Source organism: Erithacus rubecula (genome assembly GCF_903797595.1).
Source record: "Erithacus rubecula genome assembly, chromosome: 3".
Classification (NCBI taxonomy): Eukaryota; Metazoa; Chordata; class Aves; order Passeriformes; family Muscicapidae; genus Erithacus; species Erithacus rubecula.
In genome coordinates, this window is record NC_136689.1 from 78,483,911 (window position 1) to 78,497,117 (window position 13,207).

Genomic DNA, 13,207 nt, shown 5'->3' on the forward strand with positions numbered 1-13,207 from the left:
GTGCTTTTCCTGACATCACTGCCAGTTTCAAATGAGCCTTTGTCATGTGGAGCTGAGCTCTCACCAGAGCATCTCATACAGTAACAACCACAATGAAACTTTAATTCTGTCTTTGCCATTTAACCTATCATTACTTGTAAGGTAAATTTGTTTCTTTTTGAGGGCAATCTGGAGTGTTTATTTCACATATACCATTGCTGAGATCTGTCATTAATTTTAATTTACTGTTCAAATTGATTCTGCATTTTCATTTGCCAATGAAAGCATGCCACATTCTCTACCATATAAACATAAATATAAATTTTCTCCCATACAGGTATTGTCCTGACATAGCATATTAACATTTTATATTTTATATTTGTGAGACAAATAGAGCAAGAGACAGCTTAAGAAATATAAATACACTTGTTTTAATCATATTTGAACTATGGCAAGTTGACTATTTCATACTGGACATTTTTACATCTAAAAAATAGTCATCTTGATAGACATGTATATCAGGACTTTATATATTGTTCTATCCTTATATTTACAGATACATAAAACAATCCTGGGTGTGCTGCATTATTTTCAAAATACATGTCTCTTCCTGGTTTTATATTTTTATGAAGGTTTGAGCAATGAGCCCCTAGATGGTATGTGGCTGTAATCTGGATTTTGTAACATGTTTGTTTCATTGTAACATGATTCTCCCGGTGTCCTGCAGGCTGAAAGTACACACATCACATGGGATATGTGGGTAAGTACGTGATTCACAATCAAATATACTCAACAGAAAACAGCCCCCAACAGGTCCCAGCAAAGTAAGGTTGCATGACCTAGCTGGTTAAGTTGGTTGGAGTATGGGAAAAGAATGAGTTATCTCTTAGAAAGCTAAGTCATACTATACAGGAATATGTAAATGAAGTTTTAACTCTAATTTATGTATACGGGGAATAGACTACTAGGGAAACCTAGAGGGACTTGGTGTAGTGTTGTTTGGTTTAACCCCAGACAACACTAAGCCCCACACAGCTGCTCCTTCCTCCCCATGTCCACTCCCAGAGGGATGGGGGAGAGAGCTGGAAGGGTAAAAGTGAGAAAACCCATGGGCTGAAATAAAGATGGTTTCACAGGTAAGCATGCAAGCAAAGCAAGACAAAGAACTCACCTTTTCCCAGGGCAGGCAAGGGTTCAGGCTTTCCCAGGAGAGCAGGGCTCCACCACTTGTAGCAGTGACTTGGGAAGATGTTATTGCTCCATTTACCTTCTTCTTCCTACAGCTTTGTATTCTGAACAGGATTCCATAAGGGATGTAATGTCCCTTGGAGCAGTTGGGGTCAGCTGTCCTGGCTGTGTCCCCTCTCAACTCCTCATGCACCCCCTGCCTCCTCACTGGGGGCTGAGGAGAGGAGCCGAACAAGCCTTGGCTCTGTGTAAAAACCACTGAGCAATACTTAAAACTGAGTTATCAGACCTTTTTCTGGCATAAATCCCAAATATAACCCCATATTAGCTGTTAAGAAGAAATTAAATTTTTTTTCCAGCTAAAGTCAGCACAAATGTCAATGCAGTATCAGGAAGGGGACCCTGTTCTCCACCAGCCGTGTCACATTATTCAACCTGAATTAAACTACTGAGTGTTAATAAGAACTTGGTTGACAGAAAAGCAGACTATTTTTTAAATAGGAAAAAATGTATCAAAGTTATATTGTTGCATACAAATGGAACTAAAATATTGCATTTAATAGCTAATAAATTGGAATTGCATTTCCTGGTTGCTTGGTGAGAGAAAAAACCCTATTATTATTAGGAAGTTAAATCTTGGCACGTATTCTCAAGGCCTTACTTGAATAAACAACATGTTGCTTATGTAGCATTAAAGTACCTAATACTGGGAAAGTACTTCATCATCCTAAGAAAAGTTGCCATCATCCTAAGAAAACATGGGCAATAAGACATCTGATGGAAATGAGATGCAAGTATAACCAGACTGTCAAGAGAGATCAGTCTCCTTCCTCTATTATTTTCCCATTTTTCAGGAAAAAAAAAAAAAAGAGAACATGTACTGAGCTAAATGTCATTAAAAGTTCAGAGAATAATCTTCTAGAAGTCTTCTAGAAGAAGAGGGTCATCAGGAAAACACAGAGAGACTTCTGTAAAAGACACCTTTTAGAGCTGTTCTAATAATTCTGTTTTAACTTCTGCCATCTTACTCATATTAGTTCATCATCTCAAAATAGGGCTGTTATGTCCTGTTCATTTTATAGGCTGATGATCAGTGAAGAAGTATTTAATTCATAGATCTTAATAAGGTCTCTGTTTTTAGTAAAATATTTTCTCTGTGTTTTGTAGGTGAGATAATTAAAGCATGAAGGATGAGAGGGAGTTGTGCAGTAAATCAGCACAGAGTTAAAAAGGGGAGAGTGGAGTTTTCTTGATTTTCAAAATAATGCCTTGGCTAATGTGCTGTGAATTATTTCTACTGAAACTGTCCCATGCAAAATTTCTATGAAGCATAAGGGAAGCATAAGGTGAAAGGGTTTTATAATAGCCCAGAATCTCCTCCTGATTCCCCTTCAAATTGTCACACCTTCACTCTGTGGGAATTGTTGTCCTGATGAGATTTTTCAAATCCCTTTCTGTTTATTTCAGTAGTGTAGCAAAAGTAATGCAATTTTTATTATAAGACCAGTTCTGCACTTTGATTTCAAATTCAGAGTATTATGTACTCCTAGATATAATCCTGTTGGATTTCTGCAGATTTATGGAGCTCAGTTGTTTGCAGTAGATTTGACTACTCCTTCTCAGTAATTCCACTTTACAGTTTCCCTCAAACTGCTGTAAGGATTTCTTGAGCCAGTGTTCACATTACTTTGTTGCACTGTTCAAGTTTATTTTCTTCCATTGGTTTGTCTAATTCTTGTATTTATTTTTTTAAATTAATATTCTAGAGAATCCTAATGCAACCAGGTTGTTAGATTATGCTCTGTGAAAAGAATACTTAGGCATATTTGGTTCGAGCTCAATGACTGATGCTTTTCATCAGGTGACACAGCACTTAAATTACTGTCAGTGAATATCTACTCCCTTTTCATCCACTGCATGCTGCTCTTCATTTCACAGATTTATTATATCCCTTTTATCATTCCTTCTCTTCTCTGCATCATCTAATTGTTACCTTGGTTTGTTTTTGGTGGGTTTTTTGGTTCTTTTTTTTTTTTTTACACAAAGATCTTGTAATTTTTTTATTATAGTAATAATGTATTTGTTGAAAGCAGAGGAGCAGATAATTCTGGATTTGGGCACATTACTGATCCATACTATGATAAGGGTCTCTGTTTTGTGCTCTACTTATTTCCTAATGTTTTGTTGTCTTTCTGGTTACCAGTGAGCGTTTTGCCATTTGTTTTCACAGAGCTATCTGCAGGGAATATGAGATGTCCTCCTTGAGAACAGCAAGCTCATTTGCTGCTGTGTGTGCAGGCAGCCTTGCCCATTACATACATTTACTGACACTGAGTTTCAGCTTCTATTGCCCAGTTGTGCATCATCATGAGATCCTTGTGCAACAGCTGGCAAGCTCATGAATGTTTAGAGCACCAAGGGAATGTTACAATGTTAGTAAACTAACTACTTGCTTAAATGCAAGGTTTATACACACAGTAATGTGTGTCTTTTCATATCAGGTTTCCCATGGAACTTTCTAGACATGGACAGAGGTCTTTAGCTCGTGCTGCTGCTGAACAAGGCAATAATTTTTATTTGGTTCCACTCTACTGTAAGTACAGCTTTACCTGAACTTCTCTGTCCAGCACAGTCAGCCTTGAGGATACGATGGAGAAACTTTGATTGACATAGTTTATGTATTGGCCAGAAGACAGGATATTTTGTAGCCTCTGAGGAGCTTTGGAAGTATAAGATCAATGTGCAAATTGCTGTAGTCAGGGCTGTGCTCCTCACTGGCTCCCACCTGCCTTAATAACAGAGCTGCTTTCAGTCAGGCACTGAAATTGAAGGTGAAATGCATCATGACAGCAAGGGAAAAAAGGAAAAATGGTGTATGAAGTACATTCCTGTAAGTTGAAGGATAATATTTTCATCGTTGCTTTGGGGGGGACTGATGATCAGATGATGCCAAGCAAGTGTCATGTCTCACAAGCTCTCTTTACTAAGACTGTACCTGGCCTGTGCTATTGACTAGACTAATGTCAGATTTTAGGGAACAGGAGTAAGAGATGCTTTCAAGATCATCCTGTGTTTTATTATTGTTCTTGAAGACTGTGCATGTAATGTTTTTCCAGTGGCTGCTGTTTGTGAATCCTTTTCTGTGCTTAGACCCCTAGGTGTTTTGGGCAATTTCTGGTGTCTTCTGATCTCCTACTTAGTTCCAGCTGCTAGACTACAAGGTCTCCAGGAGAACCTGTGTTACTTTGGCCTTCTTCCTTTCTGAAACAACGATTCCTTCACAACAATGTGAATGACTGAGGAGACTGTATAGTTATAACCAATTCAGTTGCACAGAATACTTCCACAGAAAAAGGACTTGATGCTGATTCCACAGTAATAGTCAAAACCAGTTCAGGGACAACCTGTAATGCAGGGAAACACTTGTGTATTAAAGTAGATATTTAATTTATATGAAGCAGAATATATTTGGTAAGAATTATGAGATTTAGTTACTGTGATCATTTTCCTCAAAAGACATCTTATGAAATTTTAGTTGGGTAATTTTCCTCCCCTGCACTCTGTAAATCTTCAGCTTCAGTGAACAATTTTTCCTGTTTAATATGAAGAAGGAAAAGAATCCCCTTGTTCTGGGCAGGAACTGACTGGAAATTCATTCATTCACTGGAAATAAATATATAATTCTTCTGAATTTTCATAGTGGCTGCTCTCCTCTGAGCATCATACCACATTTTTCTGCAACAGTTTTAACAAAAGAATCCCTTGAGATTTGTTTCCATCTTTGTGTAAGTTCATTAAAAACATAGCTTTGAAGATTGCAATGTCTTGTTGTTCAGAAAAGTGGGAGAAAGACTCCATTTATGATTGCAATGACTCCATTTCCAGTCACAGAAAAAAAAATCGTTTCCACACATAAGATTTCAAAGGACAGAGTTGGTCTGTTTATTTGTTGTTGTTGTTTTTGATTTTTTGGTTTGGGTTTTTTTTTTTTTTTGTCTTTTCACAAATTTTAGGAAGGTTATATCTCTGATTATTATGTTTTTGTGGTTGGTCAGAAGGTTTACTTCTAAACTTTTTAGCTAAACCAGACACAAAGCAAATTCTGTGTTGCAATTGATTGGATGCAGTTCCATTGCTTACTGTTAATAAACTAGAAAGATATTGCTAGAAAAAGATATTGTGACTGAAGTTACCTTCACAATCTCTCTTCAGCAACTTCAGCTGTGACAGGGTATGTTTTGCAAACACAAAAGCTGTCACATAACCATCTTTTTTATGTGTTTGTTTGCTTGCTTCACTCAGTCTCTGAACAGCACAAATCATATAATTTTTTTATAAAATCAAGTAAGAAAAAGCACCTGGGTTGTACTGCTCAATCCTTGAGATAACTTAGCTTGCAAAGAGTGGGGAAAGAAGGGATTGCAAAAAGAAAACAATGGCAATGCTCTGTGACAGAAACTGCTTGTAGCCAAGTAGCTGGGCTCCATCTAAGTTTATTCATTGTCCAAGTGTTTACAGAAATCTCCTGTACAGAGCATTAATTAGCATTTTATAGAGACTGCCTTCAAGAGAATTGAGGACTTTGGTAAATGGTTTGCAGCTTGTTGAAAGGTAAGTTTCAAATCAGACCATCTTCCCTCACCCTGGGAGGGATTAGGCATGTACTACCACATAGATTCTACAGAAAAGAAAACTGAAGTATGAGAAATTTGAGTTCCCAGCAAATCAGTCACAAAGTTAAAATTAGAGCCTGTTATTCCAAACTTGTTTGTTCAATTTATGACAAGTTATAAGATTGGCATTAAGAGCAGAGAACAGCAGTTACCACAGTGCCTTCATTTACTCTTGTTGATAAATATCTTTGAAAATATAATTTTAAGGTGTTCAGTTGTTCTGTCCTTTAACTTTGAAGCTGCTCAGCACAGAGAGAGAAGAAGAAAAATGGTATTACCATGTCTCAGGAAGCAAGTTCTGACAGGTGTCTATATCAGTAACTTGTTATCAGAAGCACAGCTGAAGTAGGGAGCAATTCTGAAATAAGAGTGGCAACCATCATAACTTTATGTCAGCAATGAAGTTAATGACTATGTTCTTATGTTATCCTTTCATAGTCCGTGGAGGGAGCATTATGTACAATTACTTACCTTTGCAACTAACAACAAAATAGGACAGGGAAAATATGATAATGGAATCACATAAAATTCTGTTTTGAAGACCTCTGATCTGTTTTCTGAGAAGAATTATAAGACAGGTTCAAATACTTAGAAATAAACTTAGGAAGAATTGATGGCTTTTGATTCCTCTAACCAGCTAATGACTTCTCTGCATATATTCTATGAAAATCATCATAAGTAATTCTATTTGTTAAATAATGCAATAAACTTGTTTTATATCAAGTTTATTTTTGAAAGGAAATTTGGTTTGGCAAGTCAAAAGACCAAGGTTAAAAATAAACATTAAGTTGTATAGTATATAAAATAAAATAGTGGACAAAAAATTGCATTTACTCTTCTGAGATCTTATCTTAGAGGTCTTTTTCAACTGAATGCTTCATTTTTTTTTTCACTCAACCTCTTTGAGGAGTAGTAGATAAACATTCATAAGCAGAGAGAGGGCAGTTTTCAAAATTGGATGATATACCCACTGTCCAGGTGGAACATCATACTTAAAAACTGTTCTCTCTGCAGAGAAGCCATCTACCACCAGCCTTTGAACTGGTGCTTGTATGAAGACTTTTTATTCTTAAAGTGTGCCCAGGTCCAAAGCCTTAGAGATATTCTGAGCTATATCATTAATAGCTCAATCACTAGGAAAAGGAAATTTAATTTTTCCTCAAAGTGCTGACAGGTTGGGTTCTTCAAATCATAACTCTGAAAAATGTTGCATCCTGTATAATCTCTTCTGAGTGCCATTGCATCCAAGACACTGCACTGAGTTACAAGCCCTTTCTTACACCTTCTGGTAGTCAGTTCCCTTCTTCCTTGATATTTTTGCTTCGTCTTTTGTACTTTTGAGGCACTGCTTCCTTGCCAAACTCTTTACAGCTGTATTCTGTTGGGGTTTGTTGTGTGCCATTCAGCTTGGAAGAGGACAATAATGTATTGTTCCTGAATTCCTTCTCCTTGGGTGAAAGGCTCTCAGCCTTTCTTCTGGCAGTAAGGAAATGGACCAGACTCCTTCCAACTGGACATGTCAGTTTGAAGGCGAAGCTTCTGAGACTATGGCAGGCCATTTCAATTTATACATTTATTTTCTACAAAGCAAAATAGGATATGGTTTTAGAACAAAGGGAACCTGGAAAGAGTAAAAAGCTTGTAGTCCCTGGACCCCTCGAGACACCCATCCTATGTGATGCTCTTTTGACAGGTCTAATGTTCTAGATTGCCAGTGCCATGAAGTTGGTCTTTATTCATCTCTGGATAGAAGAGTTTAGGGTAGCCTTTTTCTGTTATCAGTAAAGTGGCCAGGTTTATAACTCAATAGGTTTATAACTTGACTTTCCTCCTACAGAAGTTATAACAGTTCCAGGGTAGATAACCTGGGGAGGGAGAGGTTGTGGGCCACAAGAAGGTCTGCACTGGGAATGGATTTGCCTCATAATGGGCTAATGCAATTATGATGTTTCTGCCTTTTCATCCCTATGTGGTCCTTGGGATCTTCTCATAGATCCTGGCATTAGGCAGCACATCTGCAGAAAGAATGTTATTTCACTTCTATAGGTAGTTGGTTCTTGCATTTTTTTATTACATTATGTTGTTGTTTGGTTTGTGTGGGTTTTTTTTTTTGTACATGTTGCAATTCCTTTCTTTTTTATCACCTTTGCTTCCCAGCTATCTGACTTTAGGCAGCTATGCTTGAAATTTTCAAATATGGAATGAAATGTTGATCTCAAACCTGACAAGTGTAAAACAACTTCTGTTTGTGTCATGGACCAGGTACAGATAAAACCTAAGTGTCTATGAATGCACACTAGTAAACATAGAATATGAATGCAAAATTTTGTGAAATGTTGTGAATGAGTGAGTGAGCATGAATGAGAAATAAGCTGGCTCACCAGTCTTTATTGTATTTGCTCCTTGGGAAGGAGCTTGGAGTTGGGAGACACCTAAACCAAAAATTCTATGAAATTTTTTTCAGAAAGGAGATTCTTGTTCGGAACTCTATTGACTCCTTTTGTTGATAATTTGGAGAATTTGGTATTGGTCTGGGCTGGGGATTCAAGTAAACTGCTCAATTAAGGGTGAGAGTTTGGCCTCCAGCTGCAGAATGGCTTAGTCTAGTCTTTAAAAAAAACCCCAAATAATAACAAAAACCCCATCCCAATTTCAAGTGAGCAGTATTCTAAATCACCCTCTGATGTTTGCTCCAGTTTTATGGTTGTTTCCATAAAAAGACAGCACTGTCAAAAACTGGCATTTTCAATGATATTTGGAGAGAACCCAACATTTTCAGACTTGAGTGTTAATATTAAATGCTATTAGTTGGCAGTTTCAGTCAACTACCATGTCTTGAACTATTCCATTTTGAACTGTAAACAAGTATATTTTGCTGGGGTAACCTAAATATTTTAGTGATTATATCCCTTGTCATATCAATTACTAGAAGTTCATTAGATAATTTATGTCCTGTTGGTTTGGGACGGATTAATGACACTGATCAATGAAGTCCCAAGGCATTCTCTGGGCATCAGTTGAATGTTCTCACTTTCTCAGTCAGGAAATCCTGGTGCTCTGTCACTACTTCTATTACAGTACTTTTTTCCTTTTTTAATGGTGGAAAATAGATTCTAAATCTTTCATCCTTTAAAACAGCATTTCACTTGCACATTTCCCTGGTGAACATCTGGTCTGTAGTCCTGTTGCTCATGATCTCTCATTCTTCCAAGTGTTGACAAATCAGCTTTGGCACCACTTCCATAAGTAGCTAAATCTTGCATGCAGGTGATTCCCTTAGCTTCAATGTATTATTTAATTTTTCAAAACTAGATATTTGCTGAGGCCTCTGTAGGTTTTTGTTTATCTGGTGTGTTTTCTTTGTAAAGGTTGTAAAAGGAGCAGTTGAAGTCATTAATCACACAACCATGTTAAATAAGGACCATGAGTTTGGGCTTTTGGAAAAAAAAAAAGCCTTTCCCTCCTAATTTTTATAGAAGATGTATTTTGAAATAGATCTTCATTACAATATAGAAATACTTAGTAGCAACATATTATGATATAATTCTATCATTTCTTATTAAAGAACTTAAAACTTTTGACAAATATTATTTTGTCAATCTTATTTTCTTTGGGTTATAAAAGCAATTGTGTTCTCATGGAAACAGTGAATTATTTATTGGGATAAACTGCAGAAAAATAATAAATGCCAGATAAAACCCAGATATTTTTCTAGTATTTTAATTTAGAAAAAAAATACTGTTATTATTAAAACGTCTGGCAAGGGTATTTTCCCTGTGGGTCCTAGTTCTAGAGCTGTGTCCTTGAAGTCACATCTTGAAAGCTGCATGCGGTTCAGCTCCCTGTCTCTCCAAAGAACTCTCTGGCTGTGTATCCATGAGGGCAGGCTTTCCCACGTGCATTGTTTCCCACTTCTCATCAGGGATGCTTCTGCCTTTCTGCCATCATCTCCTTTGTGCACTGCACAATCTGCCTACCCAGCTCTTTTGGCAATCTGCACTCTGCTTTGCCCTAAGGCAGCTCTGGTCTGAAAGTGCTGTGCTGAGATGTATATAATCAGCACTTTTTGAATTGGAGCTGCTTCTGCCCACCTTGGCAAGATTGCCAGAAATCTCACAGACAGCCCAGCTGTTTCTAAGTGTGCAAGGCCTGGGTCTCAACTATAGCTATTCAAGGCTCTGTTGGAGGGGATTATAATTCAAAATTTGGGGTGTGAACATTATTCATGTTTAGTTTTAATCACATTTACAGTGCTCTTTTCATAACTCATCTAGATTAATTGCAATGAGGTCAGTCAGCAGCAGGGAATATGTTCTGAATAAAGTAAAACTTCACACCTTCCTGCTTGGAAAAGAGCAGAGTATCACAGAGAGCCATAAAATCAGGACTGGCATGAAAAATGGGAGTGTGAAATAATTTAATCACTGTTTCTCAAAATACGGGGACTCAAGTCAGTCAATGGAACTATTTGATTTAAAAATAAATTAAGTACTTTTTTACACAATGTACCATTATGTTGTGAATTCATTCCCAGTGCAATCTTGAGGGCTAAAAGCATAAATGGGTTTCTAAAGCAATTCCTTGAATTCATAAAGAATAACTCAATTGGTGACTAGAAGAAAATCTGTTCTGGATGCAGACTGAGAAGGCACTTGTCTGGCTACTGTGTAGATATACATAGACCTTTTTTTATAGCAATCTCTAGACATTTTCAACTGGCCACTTTCAGAGGAGATGATCCGGGCTCAGCAGACCAGTGCCTCACTATTGTAGTTGTTCTTGTGCTTTCTGAGTCCCCTTCTGCTCTCTGACAACACAGCCCCTGAATATATATGTGTGTGTGTGTGTGTGTGTCTGCTTGCTGCTGGAAGGGACCCAGATGAACACCCCACAGCAGAGTGTGATGTAGGGCTAGACCTGCTAGCTGCCTTAATCCTTCTAAATGCTTGTGGAATAAAGCTTGGAGAAATAAAAGGTAAACAATAGTAAAAAAGCAGAGGGGAATACTGGGAGACACATGGACCCAGAATTGTTTGCTTTAAGGCTTCTGGGGAGGAACTGTGGTTCCTCTCAAGCACAATCAAGAAAAAGACATTACTTGCCACCAGCTTTGTCTCATTTCTCCCAACTTCAACTACTAGGGTGAAAAAATGGTAATGCTGAATGACTTACCAATAGCAGTTATGATTTCTATATTCAAGGTATATATATTCAAAACTAGTGTATTCAAAACAACTCACCTTGATTTCAAAGGGTGGTTAGGTGCCCTTGAATCTTCAGTAGCACATTCATTAGGAAAAACGGGGCCATGACACAATGGAAAGTGAAGGTCTCTTAATGGGAATTTATTTTCTTTACCTTGCATTATTTCTTTTATATTTTATAATTTTTAAGTGTCTAGAATTGTGCTGTGTACATTATAAAGCAAAATACTAGCTCTGTGAGGTTATTTGTTTGTTAATAGGAAAGACTTAAAAGAGGATCTAGGTGAGCCAGGGATGTTGGAGTTAATCACTGTGATCTGAAAAGCTCTGGTTGTGGTAAAGTAATCGCAGAACTACCTCAGACAGCTGCCTCTGAAGCAGTGGCACGTTCTGCTGGTGGGAGCCATCTGTGTTGGTCTCATAGTCAGAAGTGCCTGGGTTGGACTAGAGCACTGAACAGGGCAATGTCTATCCTGGTGTAATTTCTGAACTTGCCAATTGCAGGTACAGGCTCTATCCTAACTATACCAGAAGGCATGGGGGGACATGGTATAGTAATTCAGGAAGTTAATTGAACAATGTGGATCTTTGGACTCCAACCACCACAAGATCCTCAGTTTTCTATTTCTGGACTCTTTATGTATTTTGTTTTAAAATAGTCACTGGATAAAATCCTTTCAAAGTTCTTTAAACATTTGCCTTTCATGCAGGCATGAAATAAAAAAAATTAAGTATATATAGAAATAATTAGGGTTATTTTCTGTAATGGCCCAGTAAAGTATACATAGTCTCACTGTGAAAAACAAAGCTGACTACAAAGAAATATGTTTCTAACTGATTTTCTTTTTAATTAATCCTTAACTAGCTGTTAAGTTATAGTGTGTGTACAGCACTTACAATAAAGAGTGGAGCCATATTTCTTTTATGCAAAGTCTACAGTCCTCAGTTTGCTGTGTGTGTCTGTGTTCAGCAGTTGATAGAGACTGTGTTAGAGAAAGTGATGGCAGAAACACATAGAAAATCTGCTGTCTGGATGCACATATTTCTAGCTATGGCTAGGGCAATGAAGTAGTGCCAGGGCTCCATGAAATGAAGACAAATTCATGCCTTTGCTTATGATTCCAGGAAAACTGGAGTTTATCTTCATTCTGGCCTTAGCCTTTCCAGTTGTTGGCCATCTGGATGTAAAACCACATGACTGGGTCTGATACTGCATACACTTATATATTTGTGAAAGAACATATTATGCATATATAAAGATGTGCTAGATCTAGTCTAGTATATCACTAGTTATCTGGAATACTTATCTATCTTTTCCAGAGAAAATGAGAGTGCAATTCAAACACACAAAATAAAGCTTTTAAGTTTTTTGCTTATAATAACAGGGGCTTGGACATTTGTTGGTTGAATAGTTCTGAAAAGCAGAATGAAAGGTGAACTTACAGAGAAAAGGTCTGACACATCAAAAGACACACTTGTTAGCAATAGAGAATACTGTAAAAGGGAAAATTATATTACATTCAGAAAGAACAGGCACCTTTGAGAGAAAGAAAAAGTGAATACTGTGAAAGACAATGAACTAAAAATATTAGAAGAAAATTAAAGGGAAAGGGTATGTACTAAAGGCAACAAAGAAAATACGTATTGAGCATCTTTTACTTTTTCCCCCTTAAATACGATTTAGGCAAATAAAAGGAGTTCAGACACCAAAGGTGAGATAGGTTTCACACTATCCTTTTTGTAAAAGGAGATGGGAGTGAATATGAGTTTGAAGACCAAAGAAAATCAGGGCACTAAGAGAGGCTAACATGGAAGAGAAACTTCTTAAAATTGAATAATAATGAAAGGGTTGGGGTTTCTTTTTCCTTTGATTTGAGGAGAGTATTTAGGATTTTTAAATAGTCTGTGCAACTAGCAGTGAGAGCAGTAGTGAGCCTCAGTAACTGAGCTGCTCCATTTCCCTACTTTAGAAGCAATCCAGTTCCCTGACTCACTACTTCAGTACATTAATAATCTCTACAGAAATACACTCAAGGAGAGTGTTTTTTTCATCAAGTGGGGACAAAAAAAGAGTGGCTCAGGTTATGGTATGAAAGAAAGACAGCACATATCAGCTCTCTCTGACAGAGCAGTAGCTGTATGGGCTCTCTGTGTTCTGTGTTG